The 22,231-nt window shown below is 41.1% G+C and overlaps 1 protein-coding gene across 2 annotated transcripts in view; it reads right to left on the bottom strand.

Annotated features, from left to right (window-relative positions):
- The window catches only part of SETD5 (SET domain containing 5), a 75,568-nt gene extending 53,716 nt beyond the window's left edge, over positions 1-21,852 (bottom strand). For both annotated transcript variants that reach the window (XM_083355937.1, XM_083355938.1), the window contains exon 1: positions 21,681-21,852. The gene's annotated coding sequence lies outside the window, so the exon portion shown is untranslated. The remainder of the gene's footprint in view (positions 1-21,680) is intronic.
- Positions 21,853-22,231: the final 379 nt, after the last annotated feature.

Raw genomic sequence — 22,231 nt, 5'->3', positions numbered from 1 at the left:
AGAAAAGTAATCCGCAGACAAATATGCATCAATGCAAATTTCAATACACATGCAAAATCCTTCCCTTCGAAAACATGGGTCCAATGCAGTGGTGGGATTCAGCTGGTTCCCACCACTTCGGCAGAACCAGTAGCTAATTTTTTGTTGCCCAGGCCCAGAATGGAATTCAGGAAGCAGCATCCACATAGAAAACCGGTTGTTCACATATCTGAATCCCACCATTGGTCCAGTTAATGTCCGGGTGCATGATGTTGGATACCTGGTTTGTCAATGGTTCTTCCAAAAAGGTTCCTGAAATAGTCATTATTTACAAATAGACTGAAAACCACCATCTATGATAAATTTGAAAAAAAGGCAATATTAAATTTAAGCCGTACGAAGGTAACAAGGGGGGGGGAGTTAATAAAGCAAGGCAGCTGTGTTATGCATATTCATGGAGAATCAGCTGACAGCAGATTTCAAAGCAGCTGCATGATCCTGGGAAAAATATGAGGCTCGCCTAACAGCCCCAAAAGTGATACTCATGTGCGTTCCCATTCACTCTACAAGACCTTCTCCCAAGTAAGGAACGGTTGCTGGGATTGGGCATGCCTAATTTAATGAAGAGAAGGACGAGGGGTGATGTGATAGCAGTGTTCCAATATCTCAGGGTTTGCCCCAAAGAAGAGGAAGTCAAACTATTCTCCAAAGCGCCCGAAGGCAGGACAAGAAGCAACGGATGGAAACTAATCAAGGAGAGAAGCAACCTAGAACTAAGGAGAAACTTCCTGACAGTTAGAACAACTAACCAGTGGAACAATCTACCTCCAGAAGTGGTGAATGTTCCAGCACTGGAAGTTTTTAAGAAGAGACTGGACAGCCATTTGTTTGAAATGGTACAGGGTTTCCTGCCTGAGCAGGGGGTTGAACTAGATGACCTCCAATGTCCCTTCCAACTCATTCTTGTTGTTATGTATCTGCACTGTGCTAATAGTTCTGTGACTCTGTTAGTCAGATTCCATTTCTAATATTATGTTCACTTCTGGATATCAGACTTCAGTCACCTTGACACAGCCGTGAAAGGAGATAAAAGTCTTACAAATAGAGTTGGGTCATGATCTGTTCTATATCATCCCAGGGAGAAGACAGGGGATAATGGCTTAAAGTTATGGGATGACAGTCTGGTTGAATGTTAAGGGGGGGGACTTAAAAGGGGGAAAAACACACCAGAAAATGTATCCAGTGAGGTGGTGATCTTCCATTGACAAAGGTTTATTTGAGAGTAAGGATTTATAGTAAACAGCTTTAATAACTCTCTCTGACAAGTTAGGAATCTACTATATTACAAAGGGAAACTTATTCCTTCAACAGGACTCTTTGCTTCTCTACTCTTCTTTCTTTCAATTCCTGGCAGGGTCTCAAAGAGTTTGCTCCTGAAAGTTGGGGTATCTTTCAGAGCAGTTTTGAGGAGATGTAGAACTCGGCAGAGAAATCACTACTCTCTATTTCCATATATGAGGAAAGCCTCATGAAGTTGAAAAAGTTTGTGAAATAATTGAATAGAAATTTGAAGAAGTTGTCCAACGTTTAGGTCTAGTGATAATTTTGTAAAAATAGTCTACATAAAGAATACTGTGTCAGTGAACAAAGAAAAACCATATTTTTATTTTGTGTGTGTGTGTGTGTGTGTGTGTGTGTGTGTGTGTGTGTGTGTGCGTGTGTGTGTGTGTGTGTTTGTGTGTATCCTTCATTATTCAGGAATAGAACAAGAAATAATTCAAGGCGGCAAACATACCTAATGTTCCCTTTCCCAAGCCACACTCAAAAAAAACCTGTTAGTTACGGAAGAGGCCAGCATATAATGCATTAGTACTTATATCAGCTATGATATACCAACAAAACAACTGGACTACTTTTAAAATTTAATAAGCATTTAGATCACAGATCTAAGTTCAACCAACTTTCAACAATATGGAGCAAAAACAGTCCATATACCAGTAGTCCTTACAACAGTTTAGTGACTGTTCAAAGTTGCAATGGCACTGACTTATGACCATTTTTCACATTATGACATTGCAGCATCCCCATGGTCACATGAGCAAAATCCGGACACTTGGGAACTCATATTTCTATTTATCACAGTTACAGTGTTCCAGGATCATGTGACCACATTTCTGACAAGCCAAGTCAACGGGCAAGCCAGATTCGCTTAACAACCACGTTATTAACTTAACAATTGCAGTGATTCTCTTAATAACTGTGGCAAGAGAGGTCATAAAATGGGGCAAAACTTAAATGTCTCACTTAGCAACATAAATTTTGGGCTCCATTATGGTATCTAATCCTGTAATGACTTGAACATCTATGAATTCTGACGCTATTCATATTTTTTAGCTTTAACCAGCAAACACCTCCTTATATACTTCTCAAGGACATGAACATGGATGGGTCTTTTGCAATGCAGAAATAAATGCTACATGTCCTTATTTTTTATAATTGAAACCCAAGCTAGAATCTGTTTTTTACATATAGATATTAGCTGCAAAACTAGCTGTTCCCAGATTATGTAGCATTTGTCCTCATAGGTACTAAACTATATACATAATAATATTAATTTTCAAAAATGTTTGATGGAATACATAGGACAGTGACACTATGGGTCTGGCAATCACAGCTTTATAATTCATTCATAATTGTATAGCAATTCAAGATTCCTTGCCAATAAAGGAACTAAAGAAAACAGTGTTGACTATAAACCAGGGGACAAAAAAAAATAGACCGTGTTCAGATGAACCTACAAAAAAGATTGAGCAACTTAAATATTAAAGACTGAGCTGAAAATATGGATGCTCGAGGACCGCAACTAATTTACCTATTTGAGCTCCATCCTCAGTATACAGAACACAGTACTGTATTTATTCTACAGTATCATCTACAGTTTAACTAACTGTATCAGAACTGAAAAATAGGATTAATTTCCTAAAAAAATTTCACATCCACACTGAGAGTAGTACTGATTAATCTGTTGGGTATTTTACTTTGCTTTCTCATGTCTAATGTTACAATATTACAGATACTGCATGTTTCGTGCCAATTATGAAAGGCATGTATAAAATGAAACTGTAACGGTTAAATTGTAAACATTCCTCTGTCTTAATCTTTTAGGGAAAAACCTAAAACACAATTAAAAGGCTATTATAAACCACTGGATTTTGAGTAATGGACCATGTAGCTTGGCTGGCATTAGGAGTCCACAATTTGTCCATTTTGTCTGGCAAGATTGCTACTAATTTTCTCAAGGGATAAAAGTCACGAATTATTATTGAGTAACATCAGAATTATTTTAAAGTTCTTTTTTTTAAAAAAAGCAAAAACAAAAAACGAATACGATCAAGGAAAACACATTGCTTTTTGTACGACAAATTCTACTACAGAGAAAAATGTATGAGGCTTAAAAGCAAGAAGTGTGGGTCCTTGTTTTACTATTACTTTTGGCAAATATGAATTTCCTTAAAAAGCAGCAATATAAAATGAATTTGAGGTTCTTCAAAAACCACGCCGTAGCCTGGGTTTTACAGGAATGCTGCAGCAAGCTAGGACCGAAAGCCACGTTCTTCTTATGAGCACCACAAGAATTCCATAGGCTGGGCATAGCAAATTATGAGATACAATTATTTATTTATTATTATTTATTAATTTAATTTCTATACCGCCCTTCTCCCGAAGGACTCAGGGCGGTGTACAGGGCAATAATGCCACCACCAGCCATAATGTACGCCTATTCTTTTGCCCTCCTCTACAGAACTGACTGGTTGGTGGATGGGAAAGGCTCTGTATCTATTAGTCTGGCTTTGGATTTCTCACATTCAAGGACATCATGTGACAGGCACACACTGGCTGCTTGGCCACTCCCAGAAAAGGCAAACAAAACAGCTCCAGAATAAATTCCAGCAGGGATTTCAAAGGCAAGACATTGCATCAGCCAGGTGGGTACAGGAAGCAGCTGGGATTTGAGGTCCAAAGGGCCTCTGACCCACTTGAGAGTCTCTCTCGGAGCGAGGTCTCTTTCCGCAGTCCTGTGGGAAGGACTTGCTTCGGCCACAGAGAACAGGCCGCATCTGCTTCACCGAGCCTTTGTACGGTGCCCCCGGACCTGGCTCCTCTCCCGGGGATGATGCAATCCCCAGGAACAAGGTCTGCGCCAGAGAGAAGAAGAGAAGAATTCGCAGCCGATGCAGATGGCAAGTCAGCCAAGAATCTCTGATGACAACATGCCGGAGCCAATCAAAACGCAGCGCCCTCCTTTTCCCCCCACATTACCCCACCCGGGCATTTGGTAGAGAACGGAATCCCACATTTCATGTCATCAAGCCGTGACTGAGGGAAGACCAGAGAGAGGGAGGGAGGGGAAGCAGAAAATGTATCCCGTCTTTAAAAAAAAAAAACCCGTTTCCCCAAAAGAAGAAAAAGGAAGGCTGCAGAAACACACCTGTTTGATTTGATTTGATTTTGATTTTATTATATTTGTATACCGCCCTTCTCCCGAAGGAGAAGATGGGATGGGAAATACCCAATCGCTTGCTTCTCTTCAATCACTTCCCCTGCAAGCACAAAATCTCCCTTAAGCACGCACGCAGCAGCAGCGCCGGCTGTGACTGGCTGCCTTGCCCCCATTCTCGGAAACCATGCAGAGAGACACAGGCATTGGGAACCATAGCAACAACGACACAGTGCCGCAATTATGGAGGAGCAGCAGCAACTACTCCATATGTAAAGTTTCACCCCCTCGCTTCCGTTATAAGGCCGGTTTTAACCCTCGCTCTTTTGTGTATATATATAAAAAAAAGTTAGCCATGAACGTTCCTTTAGCTGGACCAGACTGATGGGTGTATATTGGGCGGATTGCAGAGGCAAGAAAAAGCACGCGCAAATATTCACACTTCAGCTTAGTCTCTTCTTGCTTTACTTGTCCTAGTCTCACATGCCTTTCAAAGATTTATGTTCATGTGACAATATTGCATATACATAATGTATGGTTCTCAGAGTCAGCTTACTGCTCCCACTCCCTCCTGTTCCCCCCCCATAAATGTTCTAGGGGGTCATTTTGGAGTGAGTGAGAGAGAGACAGAGAGAGCACATCTGGCCACAGATACTCAAGAGACCTTGTGTGGCTGCGGGCGCACTAGAACCAGGATCTTTCAACGCCTGTACTAACCAAGAAGGTCGGCAGTTTGGTGGGTTGAATCCCAAGTGCCGCATAACAGAGTGAGCGCCTATTACTCGTCCCAGCTTCTGCCAACCTAGCAGTTCGAAAGCACGTAAAAATGCAAGTAGAAAAATAGGGACCACTCCAGTGGGAAGGTAACAGCGTTCCGTGCGCCTTTGGCGTCTAGTCATGCCGGCCACATGACCACGGAGATGTCCTCGGACAAGCGCTGGCTCTTCGGCTTTGAAACGGAGATGAGCACCGGCCCCTAGAGTTGGAAATGACTAGCACGCATGTGCGGGGGAAACTTTACCTTTTACCTTTACTAACCAAGAACACCAATGTTTAACTTCAGAGGTCAGACACAGCCAGATGTCATTTGCTGACTCTTTTTTTTTATTGAAAAGTTTTAACATACAATTTATCTTTAACAGTCCCCCCTCCCCCTCCCTTGCTGACTCTTGACTGTTCAGCACAACTAAAAGACTAAGACTCATGTCTCTAGCCAGAGAGGAAGTGATCACAAGGAGGACGTGATGTAAAACAAAATTAAATGCTTTTCTACAGCAGAGGTCCTCAACCGTGGCAACTTTAAGGCTTGTGGACTTCAAGTTCTAGAATTTCAAATTCCAGCTTTGCTGGCTGAGGAATTCTGGGAGTTGAAGTTCACAAGCCTTAAAGTTGCCACGGTTGGAGACCCCTGTTCTACAGGATCACTCTTATCGTGCTGCCCAACCTTTGCTTTAATGATATGAACACTTTCTCTCGCCAGATAATTTTGGTTTCCATTTTTCATGGAGCTGAATGGAGCTGTATGTCGTCGATGAATCAACGTCTAAGCATGACACTCTGGTCAAAACTATTTGAAAGTTTAATGGAAGGGATATGCATGCATATGCACGCAAAGTCAGCTACTTCCCAGATAAGCTTTGCAAATGACACGAGAGGGCTAGTTCAACAATCCCAAAAGAGGTGCTTTGTATAAGCTTACATAATTGCGAAACGTCCATTTGGAAGATGTTTGCCCTTTTCTGTTTCACTGAATATTGCTTGGAAATAATAAAAAAAACTTGATTTTTTAAGCAAGTCTTAAGCCGTGATAATGTTTGTGTGTGGTTAATACAACAATGCATTTACTTACAGGACTGTATTACTATATAACCAGTCACAACAAACCTGCTCCAATCACCTGCCGGCAATTGAGAAAATTTGGGGGAATTTTTTTTTCATAGGCCTTTTAAACAAAGGTTTGGAAGGCATGGAACGAATGTTACCTATCCAAATAAAAATAATCTCTATAAAAAATACAAGATGTTATACGAGAAAACTTCCCAGCAGTGAACCCAAGCAGAGAAGATAGGAATCTGATTCTCCAGATGTTGCCATTACTAAACTATCAGAGCCCTGGATCATCTAGTCTAGTTCAGGGCTTTTCAACCTTTTCACCCATTGTACCACTTTTAGGATATGGCAACAACCTAGTACCATCAGTCGCCTAGCAAGGTGTCAAAAACTTCCTCCCGTCTGAGGTTTTCATTGTTGTGAGCATTTCTGTTGAGGATTGGCAGTGAATGTGGGGTGGAGGGTGTTTGGTTTCTATTCCCCCCCCCATCTGCTGGGTGGCTGCAGCAGGTTTTGGTCACTTCACATGACCCTGGGACACTGTGACCATCATAAATATGAATCAGTTGCCAAGCATCTGAATGTAAATCACAAGACCCTGGAGATCCTGCAACATTCCAGCTGATCGGAGCTTCAGGATCAGTGCTGAGCTCCAGCTGGAGCCTGGCGCTGATCCTGGCACTTCCGCTGAGCCCTGACAGTCCTGCAGCTCCAGCCCTCTCTTGCTCAGGGTTGTGCGGTGCTGCCACCAGCTCATTCCCCTCCCCCGCTACTTTTCTAGGATGATCGCATACCGCCTGCCAGGTGCCAATGTACCACAGGTGGTACCTGTACCACTGGTTGAAAAGCCCTGGTCTAGTTCTCACAGTGGTCAACCAACTGCACAACGAAGCCCTCTCGTCTCCCGGGAAATGACCTTCAGAGAGGGTTGCACTGCCATCAAGGTTAATAGGAATTAATCATTGTCAGCTTCCTTCAATAATGTGTATGGTGAAAAACCTCTATGGAGATTCTCAGTCATCCAGGTCATGGTTGTCCCAAAGGTGCTTTTTCAAGAGGCAACTGGACTTTCTTGTTTTTCTTTGAAGACAGTCCGCTTCCCATCTAGAGCTGAAGAAGCTTCTCGGATGAGAAGCGAAACCTCTTCAAGGAAAAACAAGAAAGTCCAGTTGCTTCTTGAAAAAGCACCTTTGGGACATGTATGTTGAAGAGCCTACGGTAACATAGATAGCAGCGGTCCCCAACCTTCTGGGCACCAAGGACCAGTTCCAGGGAGAGGGGGGTTTCTATGGACTGGAAGGGGTGTGGATTTCGCATGTTGCTTGCATCTCACAGATGGGTCTTCACTTGTTTAGGCAGCTCTGTCATCTGGCATGCCGCGCCCCAGTGCCAGTCCATGGACTAGGGGTTGGGGACCCCTGATTTGCAAGGTACACCTTCCTCATGTCTGGATGGAGCCAAAAGCTACATTAAGGCTAGAATGATATATATAAAAAAGACATATCTTCTGTACTGCTAAAATATCAAATACTATACATCACTTTCATCTTTTAAATATTAAAATTGTACATTACCTCTTCCTTTCAATCAGATTTTTATAAAGATTTTAATGTTTCGGAAAGGTATCATTAATAGAGACTATCCTCATAAGAAGTCATTTGGAAAAGTATCACCGATGCAGTTTTTGATAGTCCAGCTTCTGGATTATTCTGAGATTCAGACTTCTGAACTTAAGTTGAAAAGAATGACTGAATTATGTTTGTATCACAGTGCAAACCAGATGCTGTCCAAATATTTCACTACCTAACATTAAAATATTTAGTGATTAATCATATGCACCAGCAACTGGATCATCCGCCATGTGTTGATGTAGCTTCTTTGTTCTTTCAAAAATCAGCAGTAATTTATCCACAATATAAATTAAAGGGAATGGACCTAGTTTCAAGACATGTACTTTGCAGAATTTATAAATGCAATCTGCTTTGAGAAAAATTACAATTAATGGAAACAGAAAATGGGAAAATTGATGAAACCACAAACAAAAGGACTGTAAGATATTGATAGCTGAAGTTTATATGAAAAAGAGAATAGGTGGCATGCGGCTAAACAACTAGCAGATCTTATGCATGTAAGAAAAGTTAACTCTCAGAATTTGGAGCTGAAGAGTGAAATCATGGCTACAGCTCTGGCAGAACTGACACAGCATAATCAAAGCACCATAAAAGGGAACACGAGAGATCATTGGTTCTAAGGAAACTACGGCTAGACAAAAATGCTTTTTTCTCCTAAAATCATTTAGGAGATTTAGTGTGAATTTAGTATTCCTATCTCAAGATCTTCAGCTGCTACACAGAAAAGGAGTCAAGTTTAGGCTCAGAATATTCAGGCTATCATCCTCATTTTCTAAGGGTTAAATTCCACTAAACAATATGGTGGCATCGATCCAAATGCAAGCAGAGGCACAAAGGAGACAGAAGCAAAAGAATCCAAGGAGGTCATATATATTCATTTACCATAACTGTGTCTCAGTTGCTTTCTTGGAATATGGACAGATCTCTGTAATCTATGTGATTATTTGTCAAATTTATATAGACTAAAGTACACATAGATGACTGCTGAAGGAGTAACTATTGATAGCACTGCTGGAACTTCTCACCATTAACAGTTGTCTAAGCAAACTATTTAACTATAAATAAGAAAAGCTATGCTGAATCAGACTGAACACTATCTAATCAAGCATTTTGTTTCCCACTATGATAAATCAAATCCTTTTAGAAAAATGAGACAGCAAAGGCCCTTTGGGTTTGCTTCTTTCCCAACAAATACCATTCAGGGCTGTGCTAATACCAGAGAAAGTATGTATCATTATGATAAGTTGCCTCACCAACTTTATTTTCCATAAAGCTGTGTCTAATCCAAGTTTAAAGAAATCCAAACATCATCTACCTTTCATGGATGCATTTTCTTTTGTCTGCTGCCGTTCAATCCCCCAGTTTACGGTGGATTCCAATATAATAATAATAGAGCTCAAAGTTCACATTTTAAGGTGTTTAAATACGTAGTGTTAGCTATCATTTGATCATTTAATATCTTAAACCCCAAGCTATGTCCCCGATAAGGCTGATTCAAATTAAACCAACACCACTCTGAAATGCAGAATGTGATGCAATACCGTACTTATATTTTCTAAAAATTAGTTTCTTGCTAACACCAATTTTTACATATGTAACTTAAGGAAGGCAATTTCATAATTGAATATTCATTTCATTCACTTTCAAAATAAATTGTTCATTATGCAGTGTAGAAAAACTTAAGCCAGAAGAAAGAGGCTGCATCTGCCTGTACTAAAGGTAGACTGTTTAACTGACTGACGTTTTCTTTTTCTTAACTATATTTGGTATTGGGAAACTACATGTGTCATATTAAAACTTCTTCCTTTCCACCATCCCTGGAGTACAATATGTATACTGCCTTCACGTACATATATTTATACCCATCATATAACAAATTACATCTCTAAATAGTAACTGGGTTCAAAGTTTCATATTAAGGCATACTAGCTTAACAATCGTTTGATGACTATGTCACAAATAGCGGAGTTCCACAAAATACACCAGGCTATAAACAGCATTAAAGCAAATCATGTTTAATCATAATGAAATGAGTGAGCCCAGCTTTATGGTTTTTTGGCAATTGTAACTCATTCTTTCCCTTTTTAAGCTTTAGTAAACAAATATGATCATAATTCAATCCCTACTGTTTACCCATATACCATAACATGGATATTATGGCCATAATAGCCAACAGAATTGAGATTTGCAATAAGATGCAAATACGTACAATAGTAACAATAAAAGGATGGATTTACTTTTTAAGAAAGAAAGCTAATTTCTGCATTCATAGATAAGATTGATCACACAAACGCCTTTGCTGTTTTCTAAATGGAAGTATTCTGTTCCCTGAAATGAATGCTTTTTTCCCTGGGAAGGAAGAGCTGCCACACTTGTACTTTAGTTGCTGCACAAATACTGATTGTAAGGCAGCCAATGAACCTTTCCCCAGCAAATCCTAGTCTACTTCCTTACCTATTCAGACATGGTCTCATTAACGGGACCCACATCTAGTCAAAATGCCCAAGGGGATCTAAATCTCCAAATATGCAATTTTTTAAAGCTCACAAAAGCTTAATTACTACATATCTAAACAATGCAGAACATCTGTTTACTTTTATCAAAAGCTTGTTGAGAGTTATATGGGCCTTATATGTACCTCCTAGATAATTGTGATATCTTATCAGTATTCCTTGTGATACCACTTGTAGCTCTTTGTTTTAATAGTTTGAACTACAGTGAGGGGGAAAAATTATTTGATCCCCTGCTGATTTTGTTAAGTTTGCCCACAGACAAAGAAATGATCGGTCTATAATTGTAATGGTAGGCTTATTTTAACTGTGAGACACAGAATAACAACAAAAAATATCCAGAAAAACACATTTCAAAAAAGTTATAAATTGATTTAATGAGTAAAATAAGTATTTGACCCCTTTGCAAAACGTGACTTAGTACTTGGAGGCAAAACCCTTGTTGGCAATCCAGAGGTCAAGAGATTACTTGTACTTGGCCACCAGGTTTGCCCCACATCTCAGGAGGGATTTTATCCCACTCCTCTTTGCAGATCCTCTCCAAGTCATTAAGATTTCGAGGCTGACATTTGGCAGCTCAAACCTTCAGCTCCCTCCACAGATTTTCCATGGGATTAAGGTCTAGAGATTGGCTAGGCCACTCCAGGACCTTAATGTGCTTCTTCTTGAGCCACTCCTTTGTTGCCTTGGCTGTGTGTTTTGGGTCATTGCCATGCTGGAATACTCATCCACGACCCATTTTCAATGCCCTGGCTGAGGGAAGGAGGTTTTCACCCAAGATTTGATGGTACATGGCCCCATCCATCGTCCCTTTGATGCGGTGAAGTTGTCCTGTTCCCTTAGCAGAAAAACACCCTCAAAGCATGTTTTCACCTCAATGTTTGATGGCGAGGATGGTGTTCTTAGGGTTATAGGCAGCATTCCTCCTCCTCCAACCACGGTGAGTTGAGTTGATGGCAAAGAGCTGGATTTTGATCTCATCTGACCACAACACATTCACCCAGTTCTCCTCTGAATCATTCAGATGTTCACTGGCATACTTCAGATGGGCCTCTACATGTGCTTTCTTGAGCAAGGCGACCTTGCAGGTGCTGCAGGATTTCAGTCCTTCACAGTGTAGGGTGTTACCAATTGTTTTCTTGGTGACTATGGTCCCAGCTGTCTTGAGATCATTGACAAGATCCTCCCATGTAGTTTTGAGCTGATTCCTCACTGTTCTCATGAGCTGAGATCTTGTATGGATCTCCCAATCTCTCCCCAGACCAAGGGAGATTGACAGTTATTTTGTGTTTCTTCCATTTGTGAATAATCGCACCAACTGTTGTCACCTTCTCACCAAGCTGCTTGGCGATAGTCTTGTAGCCCATTCCAGTCTTGTGTAGGTCTTCAATCTTGTCCCTCACATCCTTGGACTGGTCTTTGGTCTTGGCCATGGAAGTTTGGAATCTGATTGGTTGATTGCTTCTGAGGACACGTGTCTTTTATACAGGTAACAAGCTGAGATTAGGAGCACTCTGTTTAAGCACTCTGTATAAAAGACACCTAGGAGCCAGAAATCTTGCTGATTGATAGGGAATCAAATACTTAGTTCACTCATTAAAATGCAAATCAATTTATAATTTTTTTGAAATGCATTTTTGGGGGGGTTGTTGTTATTCTGTCTCTCAATGTTAAAATAAACCTACCATTAAAATTATAGACTGATCATTTCTTTGTCAGTGAGCAAACATACAAAATCAGCAGGGGATCAAATACTTTTTTCCCTCACTGTATCAATGCAGTAAAAGCCATCTGGTTTACTTTTCTTGAGAATATCAATTCATATTCAGTTTCAAATTCTCATAGAAAAATGATTTTTGTCTGAGTAGAATTTCAGCCTTTGTAAGATGGAAATTAAAATTAAACCAACATATAGGCCATAAACAAATATCTACAGCAGACTAAAAATGTAACTTTTGAGAGCAATGTACAGTATGCAAAAATTTACTAGGCCAGATCTTCAACTCTTAATGTGAACAGTAAGGACTATTAAAGGGTGGAATAAAATCTTATCAAGCAACTTATCTTCCATATTCTCTCATCCCTTCCTTTATCCATTCTGTGATCTGATGAAGCTTATACCATTTAAATCTATTAATCAGAAAAGGTGCTACTATATTCATTCTGATTTTTACTTCTGGGAACATGGGTCTCCTTCTACTTAATTCCCAACCATAAATAATTGTAATACAATACAAAGCAAGGTTCCCCAACCTATGGGCCGCGACAAGGGACCAGGACTGGGCTGCAGGATCTTGGCCAGCGGGCTGTGGAAATGGCTGGCCATTGCGTACATCCCCCTCCACTCATGCTAGCGCCTGTGTTTCCATTTGCACATGCGCCCGGGCACAAATGGGGCCACTAGTGTTGGGCGGGTGTACCTGGCCTGTTTGCGCATGCACGAATGGGGCCGCTAGCCACCGCGGGGGGGGGTGCGTGGCTGTTTGTGCATCCACATGGTGCCAGTGCATGCCAAATGCGCAAACGGGGCTTCTAGTTCCGCGTCAGTGCATGTAGCTCAGTTTGCATGCGTGCACACCAATTTGAAAGCTGCTCTCTTTCCCTCCAAGGCACGAGCCCGGAAAGATTGAAGACGTCTGATATAAAGTATGCATTTGTGTGTAAAATAAGGATTTGCTCTTTTGGATATTTGTGCACAGTTAAGTATCTTCAATAAAGTAGTGAAATAGACCCTGGTGTAAAAAAAAAAGTTTAGGTGACATTTGTTATATCTTTTACAATGACTCTGCTGACTAATTTTCTGAAAAGCAAGTTACATCTGGCACTAATTTTAAATAAAGAACGAATTTAATATCTTACAAGTTACAACTAAAGCCTAGGCAAGATTTGAATATGAAACACCACTGTTAAGCAAATGGTTGGTTTTACTTGAGAAAATATGAGCCTACATGTCCCAGCATGCAATGAGTTTTAAGGTGGAGTTCAACATGCTGGGATTTGTATGTACATTAGCCAAAAATGCAGAGGGAAAACAAGCTACTACAGATCTTCTCTAGAAAAATTCTAGTATAACCAACCATCCTTTTCATTTAAACTTGTTGAAATTGACCCATTTATAGCAGAGACTAATATTTAGCATCTTAGGCATCAGTCCCACTAATCAGAAGCATTCATGGGGGGGGGGGGGAAATGCAAAAAACTGTAGGTTAAAACATCTGGAAAGCAGAAAGTTGTTGATTAATAAACTATAGACGTATTTCAGTCTTTATTACAGAACAAATGAGGTTATATTTAAACAGAGTTCAAATTTCATTTACTGGTAGTGAACACAAAAGAAAACTCTAGCCTACACAATGCAGGTAAGACAAAACAACCATTTTTAGAAAGTGGGGGAGGGGCTGTTTGCTCAGCATATTAAAAGGTGACCAAGCTAGAAACTGGAATAGCTTGGCCAGAAACTGTAGTATTCCAGCAAACAGGAAATGTTTACTAACAACTACATAAATCAATTTCTCAGCTGCTTTAACATGACTTCCTTGCTGACTTGATAAAGCTGTTCATTTTTTATGATTTTTCAATAGGCATTTAAAGAAAAGTGCAAGTCCATGAACATATCAGATTCTAACTATACCATTCTATCCTTGTTTGAAAATATAAATGGCAGAACTACAAAGGAACAAACATTCCAGATGGTTCCTCTAATTCTTCACTTTAGTTAACTTTTTAAAACATGCAGACAATGTAGTACACAGTGCAACCCATTGCAGTAATGACAGGTATAAAATTAATACATTTTGTCCAAATCTGACTTTGGTTACAAATCTCATGATAACATTCACAAATATCCCACATTCTAAGTGAGAATTACAAGCCACACTATAGTACAATGATGGAAAGGCAACATAAATTGTCATAAGTCATTCAGGAAACAGCAAGAAATTTTGAGATAGGAAGGAAATAACAAAGTTGTGATCATTGTTGTTGAAGAACAAAGGAACTGACTGCTACTCACTTAACAGCTTGCTTCTCAAAAACAATACATGGTAGAATAAACCATATTTCCTGGACTTATCACACTTGACTTATATGTAACGTATCAAGTTATATAATATAGATCATAATATAGATATAAAATGACCATGACAGTGAAAGTTACAGGGTGCATTTTCTTTTCCTAAAGTCACTTGCTTGTCTTATGGCCTATTCACTATGAATAAAAATTAAAATAAAAAGTTCTAAACCTCATCAACTTATATTAGCTAAAAAGCTTACCAAAATGGTTTCCCATAACTTGAAAGACTATCAAATTTCAAATGACCTTGATCTGCATGTAGGAAAGCTCAGTTTAGACTAAATGTGTCTGATTTATGCCTGAAAAACACCATTTTTAATCTTCATTTATCTGAAAGTGTTTTCAAGGCACAAAAATGAATTCCAACATACCCTGAGGTTTATGAGAATTGTATTTAAAAAAAATTAAATTAATTTTAGATTAATTTTAGATCGCACCTTTTATTATTTTTATAAATAACTTAAAGCAATAAATATATCTGATACTCCTTCCTCCTATTTTCCTCACAACAACCTTGTGCGGTGAGCTTGGCTGAGGGAAAATGACTGGCCCAAGGTCACCCAGTAAGGCAGAACTAAAACTCAATACACTTCTGTTTTTAGCCTGGTGCCTTAACCATTAGACCAAACTGACCATTTCTGCATAAAATGAAATCAATTCAAATTTAAACAGGATATAAACTTTTTAACTACTTCTAAACATTTCCCTTTACATACTTTTTAGTTCAGCTGTCTTTCTATTCACAGTGCCAGTTTTCAGTGAGAATAGTTAGAGAATAGTTACTCTTTTAAGCTGTAAGTTTCATTTTTTTAAAAAAATATTTTTTCAGTAAAAAAATCATTGGAACAGAAAACTGCAACAAATTTAATCTCTGGGGAAATAATATGCAGGGACAAGCCTTCAGCACAATGCATATTTGTCAAAGAAAGGCATCTATGAAAAATTTTAAGCATGAAAAAGTTAACTCGAATATTCTGTATTAATTGGGTGTGTTTTAAAAATACAAACTAATATTCTTAGCAATTTAATTCCTGTCCTTAGGCTGAGTCCAATGGAACAAACATTACTTCTGAATATTGTTCATAGGAAACCCTCTACAGTAGAAAAATGTCAGGCTTCATTTATGCGACCTGAAGGTTATTCATCTAACTACCAATAGGCTTAAAATGTTCACAAGGCAAGTTATATATTCCTGAGTCTGAGGAAAGCCTTCTATTTTCAGCCACCTGGACATATATTCCAGCTCTGTAGACATATCAGATTTAGTTTTTTTTCAAATTTGCTATAACATCTTTGAAGCTATAATAATAGCTTTTCATCTATTCTATACAGTGGAACCAACAGCTAGAAAATATAAAAGATTCCATTCCTTTGGCAGAGAGAAATGTCACAGAAGCAGACAGGAATGTTCTCTATTAAAAATCCTGTATCAAGTAATACACCAAGAAAATATAGGTTCTTTGCATACTTACACCAAGATGCAAATTATACTGTCTCAAAAATGAAATTTCTTACAGTTGCTAAAAACTATCCAAAATTTCAGTAGCCCTGCTTGCAAGTACCGGTACTCAAAATTGGAGTTTTAACTTAAAGTTTTAAACAAAGTTTAGGCTGGCCACATGTTTTATTTAGTGTAGAAAGCCCTGGTAAAGAAACTAAAAATGTGATAACTACAGTAGGAATGTAAAAAACTATAAAGTATGTTTCTGTTTTTTAAGGTAAACAAATTTAAATAGCCAACCTTCAGGACTGATTTGTCATAAATTCTGAACACTCGTTTTTAATTAAAATATTTAATAGTTACTTGAGATTTTCCATTTAGATTATTCCAGTTTATATTTTAGATTTTGTAAATCTGTTTTTTTTTCCATTAGGAGGTACTTGAATTAGACATACAGGTGATTTTCAATCAACTCTCTAGCAGCTCTAGGAAATATCCCAAAACAGTACTTCTGTTACTATATTCTAGTTCCATTACAGCTATGTGTTCTCTGGATAATAGAGTAGTGTTCCAGAATTATTTTTAATATTAATAAATAAGATATGTTAGCATGGTGAAACTCTTCCTGAGAAGAGAGTTGGTTAAACAAACTTAATATTTTCGATTTTCCAAATCCTATGCATTTCATTCAGTTCCCCATTCCTTCACATTAGAAAAGAAATTATTTTAAAATATCATTTGTACTGGTTTCTACCATTTTAATTTTTGTAAACATACTTAGAAGTTCCAAAAAATGCATTGTTACAATTTCAAGAATCAGTGTCTTCAAAAGGTGAGCTTAAGGATTTACTAAGGACATACATAGCCTTTTGGACAAGTTGGTACACTTGAATACTAAATGCAATACAAAATGGCTGCTACCGGTATGCGAGTTTCCCAGGTCACAAGTGATAATCAAGGAAGGTGCCTAGCTCCCAAATACTCACATTTGGGGGGGGGGGGAAGAAAACTGCTTTTCCTAGTCCCCAAAGATGGAAAATGTTTTTAAAAACAAAGCTTTAGGCTGCAGCCATCCTCCATTTCAAATTTCTAAGGAAGCCTTAGCCATTCTTCGAAGTAAATATCAAGTTGAAGATTCATGTTTTGCTTTGCAGAAAGCTGAGGCAGGGGAATAGGCAGGCACTAGGGATAAATCAGTGGCCACCTTGGTATCAATGGGCACCAAGCTGCCTCCCAGTTATGAGCCTCATCAACTAAGCCTATAATCTCATGTTTCACGTAATATTTCATTGTAGTACCTGTGATTTCAGGAGAGAAAGGTAATTCAATTGAAAAGATAAATGACAACAGAGATATAATTGAATCCCTGGTTTTCTTGGTAAACTGTTAATTAGTGGCCATGCTGACAAAAACAAGAATGTTATGATTAAAAATAGCAATAACCTATAACGGGTATCAAACTCAAGGACTAAATTCCTCATCCAGCAGATCCCAGGAAACCATTCCACAACTCTTATCCTCCTGGTATTTTATCCACCTGAATTACAGAGTCACTGCTTCTTCCACGCATGTCTTTTTGCCTAAATGATAAAAATCAGAAAACAAAAACTCCCTACTGAATGTATTGACACCTGCTAGTTGAGGAGGTAGATATTTATTTATTTATTTATTTATTTATTTATTTTATTTTATTACATTTATATACCGCCCTTTCCCGAAGGACTCAGGGCGGTTTACAGGGTAATTAAAACCCAAGATACAAAAGTTAAAAACAAGTTTTAAAAAAATTATATTTGTCCCTGTATAAATAAAACCCCAGATAAGGGATAAGGGAAGAAAAGTATATGATATAATACTGTAGCCCTGAAATTAGCTTAATATTTTCTTGGGGATGGTTAATAGCCATTTTAAATGGAAGACTTCTAAAAGTTAAGGCTTCACTCTTGTTGGCTCTCATGTACTGCACATTATCTTTTTGAAGCCTGCTAAAATCAAGATGCTGATTACAGAATTATCCGTGAAGTTATGCTATTAAGTAGTTCTATTTTCGATCTGAACAGAACATGGAGCCACACGCTGCATTTCAATAGCATTTACAAATAAAACAAAATTGTACACCAATTTAAACTCTCCACGCTGCCATTTCAAAGGTTTCACTGAAACTGTTTTGAAGAAGAGAATGGAGGTATGTATTTCCGTTACTAAACTTTATAGCTTTCTTTCAATATTTGCAATCACTTAATAAGTTATTTCCAAAAAAACCACATACTGATACCATTACTGCCTGCAGACATCCTCCCCTTACACCATTCCTATCATGAACATCAGGCCTGTGTTTCACCATTTAGTAGGCAGTTCAGCACTGTACCTCCTGATAGACCAAGCAGGCCACCAAGTATCGAGGAAGGATCAAAATTCCCTTAGCAAACTAACACGAGCTTTCTTAGGAAAGTCCGCTCTACCTTATTTGTCTACGGAATGAAATTAGGATAACTATCTGATTTTGACACTTTTGAATAGTAAAAGTCTACAAGATTTCACCACTGGGCAGTAACATTAAGCATCAGAAAGATACTACAACCATTTTGTGCTGATGAAATAAGGAAGCTATAAAACCTGGCTTAAGAGATTCAGCGTATATTGTTGTCTAGATAGGTGTAATTCCCCTTCACATTCATGAGACTGTGTTCCTATGACATTTGGAAGGGCAAGATGTGCCATATTTTGGCTGCACATGCCATGAATGGAAAATCTTCTCAGTGCAAGACGTGTGTCTGCTGTACACACCCATTACACAAAGCAGAAATTCCTCTCAATAAGGCAAGTGAGGCCCAGGCAAAGCAAGGGGAGGAAAGAGACCTACAAACAATAAGGAAAGCATCTGGCTTTCTGTTTACTGGAGGGAGGGAAAGTCAGAGACTGCAGCTACAGGGACTGCATCTCTCTCACTTTAGAAATACAGTATCTGATCACTTGGATCTTGCAAATGTGAGAGAAGACAGGTCTTGATTTCTAAACTACATCCAAATGAAATTCAGGAAAATATGTGTGTGCAGGGAGTAGGAAAAGGCATCTTCTGGTTCCGAATTTCATGCCCTAATGAAGACTCCCTTTTCAGTACGTGAACCAGCCATCTCCTAAGTGCAGCACTAATGGAGGTTGTGCTGTTGTCCTTCCCTAGAGACAGCAGCCAACACTATTGAAGCTTCTCACGTAGCAACCAAAGCTCCAGAGCCAACATTAGCTGCTTGTCACTGCCTTGAACACACACCCACAGGACACAAGGTAAAAACACCCTCAGTCACCTCTGTGCTGTTAAGAGACAGCTGCAAAACCTACTTCCTAGGCGAGCTGTGTTCGTGTGTGGGAGGGGCAGTGTCTGATGTCACCTTCATAGGTAAAAAGGGATAATCCTACACACCATTAAGGAAGTAATACAACTTTGTCTTGTCGTGACCCATATCCACAGAAAGCTCAATTAGAAAACATTTCTGCAAGCCAAAACAAATATTCATTTTGCTTTTTTTTTTAAATTTTGGAGCTGCGGCCTCATTTTCCTACAAGACAAAATCAATACATTCTACTGTTCTGCACCTCTGCCTCTGAACATGAAATACTACCAGGGAAAGAACATGCAGGAGGCTATCCTGCAAGGGCTATTGTTTACTTAAAGAAAACTAAGCAGAAGGAAACTCAGTAGTATATTTGTGTTCTTTATTGCAAAGATCTCACTAAACAGGGGTGTGTGTGAGAGAGAGCTACTTCTTAAGTACAGGAATCCCCCAATTAATTGCACGCACCAAAATATCTCACAGCAATGCATTTCTCAAAGGAAACCTCTTGCCTTTCTCTGCCTCATACAAGCCCCTTCCCTCAAAAACCCCATCATCTTCCTCAAATTCCCCAAAAAAGACCCATCAGGAACGCAAGGCGGCAGCTTAGCTCAGCTTCAAGCACTAAGCTGCTGGCCTGAAGGACAACTGTTGGGAGACAAGAGAGAGAGGCTGGACGACCTTGCTTCAGCACTACTGGCTGTGTTTACAGGGATCCAGACGTGCCAACCGAAAATGCAGCTTCCTTTAAAAAGAAACACACACGCGGGCGCACGCACGCACACACACACACACACACACAAACGGAAGAAAATCAGGCCACAATATTCGCTTCGAACAGCAGAGGGAAGGGGGAAAAAAAAAGAGAGAGAGAGAGAGAGAGAGACGATTAAAGTGCTCCACCATGGCTACACGAGCACCATGAGAAAGCAGAAAATGCAGGTCAAACACCTCCACTCCCCCCCTCCCATCCACCCATTGCCTGAAGGAGCCAGCAAGTCAGAAGCAGACAGAGAGGAAAGGGAGGAGGGAGGGAGGGAAGGAAGGAAGGAGCAGCAGCTCAGGGGAAGCTGCTTCAGCACATGGAGGAGGAGGAGGCGAGCAACGAGGGGAGGCAGCGGTGAACTCGCACCGGAGTAGCGACACGCGCACCCGCATTGACTTTTTATTTATTTATTTATTTATTTATTTATTTGTTTGTTTGTTTGTTTTTATATACCGCCCTTCTCCCGAAGGACTCGGGGCGGTGTACAGAGCAAGGTAAGTATACAGTAAAAACAATAGTAAAATAAATGAAACCCCAAAATCTATCAGGCCAGGCCGGCTTGCTGGAATAGGTAGGTTTTTAAGTCCCCTCCCCCTGGCACAGCAGCCCTGGTCCCAAGGAAGAATTTCCCCACCTTCCCCACTCAGGATCTCCCGTAAAAAAAAAGATCGCCCTGGCTAGTTCCCCACCGGCACCTCCTGCACCACCCCCCACCCCCACCCCACCCCCACGGTCTGGGAACCGAGATCCGGTGCGATTCGTGAAGGTTCCCTTCTCTTTTCCTCCGTGCAACTCCCCACCCCCACATCCCACATCCACACACGCCCTTTCCACCCCCCCTCCACCCCCACCCCTGGCTCCACCAACCACCCCCACCTCCTCCTCCTCCTCCTCCAAATCAGACAGGTGGAGGGAGGGGGGGTAGAGCAAGATTGCCATGACGCCCCGCTCTCCTCCAGCCCCAGGATCCCCACCCCCCCCCACCCCCGCCAGGAAGGTTGGGGGGGATGGGTGGGAGCAAAACGGAAAGCAGCCCTACCTCGCCCCACCCCCCACTCCCCCGACTTCCCTCCGTGCGGGGCTCGGCGGGGATTCCCCCTCCAGCCCTTCCCCCCCCACACACACACACACACTCGCCTTCTCCCCTCACACCCCTCTCCTCCTTGCACTCAGACGCCTCCCCAGGCGACCGAGAGGCAGAGATATCGGAGGGAGCACGACCTCTGCTTTCCTCCTCCTCCTCTTCCTCCTCCCCCACAAAAATGCAAAGAGGCTCCATTCCCCCTTTTTTTTTTGCTCCCCCTCCTGGAAAAGCGACTCTTTTAATACTTGGCTCCCCACCCACCCCCCCACCCCGCTCCACCACACATTAAAAAAAAAACCCCTCTCCTTCCTCAAAGCGCGAATTCCCGGGGTTGGGGACAGCTGGGAAAGGAAGGCGGGAGAAAGGGAGCCTGAGAGAAGCGGTCGGAGCGCTGGAAGAAGGGCCAAGATCCCCGCCAAAAGCCCCCTCTGAAGTTTCCCGCCCCTCCCCCTCCCCGGCACCCCCCTCTGCCAAATAAGCGCCCCCCCCCTCCTCCCCCCAGGCGCTTTTTCCTCTTCCTCAATTGCTTTGGCTGACCTGTCCGGCCCGTTGCTCGGGCCCCCGGCGCTAGGCCCTGCTCGGCGCCACGGCGTTTCCTAGAGAGCTTGGCCGGACGGGAAAGCTCAGCTCCACAGAGCAACAGCTACGGCCCCTCCCCCTCCGCGGCAACAGTGAGCAGCCAAACAGCTCCTCCTCAGCAGGCCGGGCGGAAACGGCACTGAGCGCACGGGGATTCCCAGCGCTGGCGCCAGGGGCGCCCCAGGCACGCCCACCGGGTCGATTCATTGGCTGGCCTGTCCGCGCCATCTCCACCCACTTCATTCTCTCAGCGACACCTCCTGACTCTTCCCCGCCTCCTATTGGCCACGTTTGTCCTCCTGCTCTAGGAAAAGTAGGCCCACCCCCTTCGGCTCTCTGTAACCCGAGCGTCTCGGGCAACCTCCGCCCCGCCTTTACAGAACCCTGACTTCATTGGCTACTAGAACTGCCACTCTGTCGCCTCCGCCTCGGCAGAGCTATAAAAATAAAGTGCGGGTCGTTTCCCACTTCCACAACCCAGCCAGCGAGGTGAGCGCCTGATTGTGGAG

This window comes from Vipera ursinii, assembly GCF_947247035.1.
Source record: "Vipera ursinii genome assembly, chromosome: 2".
NCBI classification, from domain to species: Eukaryota; Metazoa; Chordata; class Lepidosauria; order Squamata; family Viperidae; genus Vipera; species Vipera ursinii.
This window is presented reverse-complemented; position numbering and strand designations above follow the sequence as displayed.